Source organism: Mycetomoellerius zeteki, unplaced genomic scaffold (assembly GCF_001594055.1).
Source record: "Mycetomoellerius zeteki isolate Tzet28-1 unplaced genomic scaffold, Tzet1.0 scaffold570, whole genome shotgun sequence".
NCBI classification, from domain to species: domain Eukaryota; kingdom Metazoa; phylum Arthropoda; class Insecta; order Hymenoptera; family Formicidae; genus Mycetomoellerius; species Mycetomoellerius zeteki.
Genome location: NW_017257578.1, coordinates 107879 through 110764, shown reverse-complemented (window position 1 = coordinate 110764; position 2886 = coordinate 107879).

Sequence of the window (2886 nt, the reverse complement as noted above, 5' to 3'; positions counted from 1 at the left end):
TTACATTATACGTTTTCCGTCTACATATTTATAAATTACAATACCTTTTTATTTAACTGAGCGATAAGAACAAAAATAAGTTTTATTTTTTATACGTTATGTTTTACATTACAAATTCTATGATAATATATAATACATTACTTTAAATACAAAGCGTCATTACGGTCTGAATGTTGAGATGTTGATCTCTATTGTATATTCATTTAAATGAATTAATTTCAGAAATTATAATTGCGTGTCAAAAATGGTTGACAATATGGTTGTCGAACTTTCAACGCAATCAATCTGAAATATTACCAAGTATGTAAATATGAAACCGGAATTTATCAATAGATGGCCATAGCTGTCAATGTAGTTGCCGTCAGACCGCGTCATTGACACCATTTCCTTGTTCTGACATCTGACAAAGATTTTCAACTCACAACAATACAAGTTTCATACAACAGTATAGTTTGTAATAGCGTTGAACATGTCGAATTTTGTGCCTGGAAACTACGATTTGCGGACAGCATTGATTTTCTGTTACTATTTGAAGAAAACTGCTGCAGAATCGCATCGAATGCTTGTTGAAGCTTACGGTGAGCATGCTCTTGGTAAATTACAGTGCTTTGAGTGGTTTAAAAAATTCAAAAGTGGCGATTTGGACGTGAGAAACGAAGAACGTGGAAAACCCCCGAAAAAGTTTGAAGACAGCGAATTGCAAGCATTGTTCGATGAGGATGACGCTCAAACTCAACAACAACTTGCGGATCAATTGAATGTGACACGAGAAGCCGTCTCCATACGTTTGAAATTCATGGGAAAGATCCAGAAGATGGGAAAATGGGTTCCACACGAACTGAATGAAAGACAGCAGGAAAACCGAAAAACCACTTGCGAAATGCTGCTCGCCAGGTACAAAAGAAAGTCATTTCTCCATCGAATTGTGACTGGCGATGAAAAGTGGATATATTTTGAGAATCCTAAGCGTAAAAGATCATGGGTAACTCCAGGCGAACCATCGACATCGATTGCAAGGCCAAATCGCTATGGACGGAAAACAATACTCTGTGTTTGGTGGGATCAGAAAGGTGTAATCTATTATGAGCTCCTAAACCTGGCGAAACCGTTAATACTGAACGCTACCGACAACAAATGATCAATTTGAATCAAGCTTTGCATGAAAAACAACCGGAATATCAAAAAAGATAACACAAAGTGATTTTGTTTCATGATAATGCACCATCACACACAGCAAAACTGGTCAAGGAAACTATTGAGGCGTTTGGTTGGGAAATACTTTCGCATGCGGCTTACTCACCATACTTGGCTCCGTCCGATTACTACTTATTTGCATCGATGGGACACGCACTTGCTCAGCAGCGCTTCACTTCTTACGAAGATGTACGAAAATGACTAGATGACTGGTTTGGCTCAAAAGAGCAACAATTTTTTTGGCGTGGCATCCATAAATTGTCAGACAGGTGAGAAAAATGTATAGTTAGCGATGGGCAATACTTCGAATAAAATATTTTTTATCATTTTTATGCAATAAACGTGTATTTTCTATAAAAAAATTCCGGTTTCATATTTACATACCTGGTAATAATCCCCCCAAATTTCCCATCTTAAAAATAATATACAGGGTGTCCAGTCCCACTCTTGCACTCTCCCACAGAAAGGTAGATGGGATCGAAATAAACATAAAAGTCCTTTACCGTTTAGCGATATCCGTAATAATAATCGAGATATTAAAGTTTGAAATTGTACTAATGAGAGCGCGCCTATAGAAAAAATAGAAACGGGTCCGGTTGCCCGAGGTATAGCCCGGCCCAGTTTGACAAACGATGGATGCGGTGGCAGGAGAGGCAAGAGGGGAAGCGCGCCGTTGCATCGCCACTCACACGTCTCACCGCACCGCATCAAAGGACTCGCGCGATGGCTGTTACGCACATTCGCGATTTCATTACATATGTAATAATAACGATAAAAATTAATTAGATTTTCCATAGATTTCCATAGGTTTCATCGCTTTCTCTCTTTCGACATTTTTATTCATCGAAGTTTATTATGGTTTGTATTTGTTCTGTTTATTATTACATATGTTATTATTACATATGTAATGAAATCGCGAATGTGCGTAGCAGCCATCGCGCCGTTGCTTAGGCGGAGGCCTCTTCGCCTTCTTGATTTTCAAATGTTTTTTCTCGTGCTTTTCTCTGTTATACGATCTCTTATCGAGTTAGCTGTGTGTAATTTGCGTGCGCTTAAAATGAATTATACAACGGAAGAGTATACGTACATGATTTATTTTTACGGGATGGCCAGAGGAAATGCTCTCGCCGCGGAGCGTCCGTACGCGGAACGATTTCCGAATCGTTGTCGTCCATCAAGACACACAATAATGTTGTGCTTCCAACGCGCGATGCAAACAGGAAATCTCGCAGTGCATACAGGGCATTGCATCGTCGTGTTAATGACGATGAACGCATTTTACAAATGGTTGAGGAAAATCCTCAAATCAGTGTACGCCGTATAAGTCGTACACTCGGTACCATGATCCACGGTGCATAATGTTATGAAGGAAAATGGATTGCATCCGTTCCATTTTCAACGTGTGCAACAACTTTTAGCACGGGATGAGATACAGCGTATCAATTTTTGTGCAAGTATTTTAATTTTTTTATTCCAGTTTTTCTTTCATATTTATAGCACTTTTAACATATAGTAATCATTAATAAAACTTGCGCAGGATTCCTCGCACAATGTCGGCGAAATGCTTCATTTCCCGATCGCATTTTATGGACGGATGAGGCCACATTCACGCCGAACGGCGTGTTTAATTCTCATAATTTTTTGCTCTGGCAAGAAGAGAATCCGCACGCTATTCGACAATGCGCCTTCCAG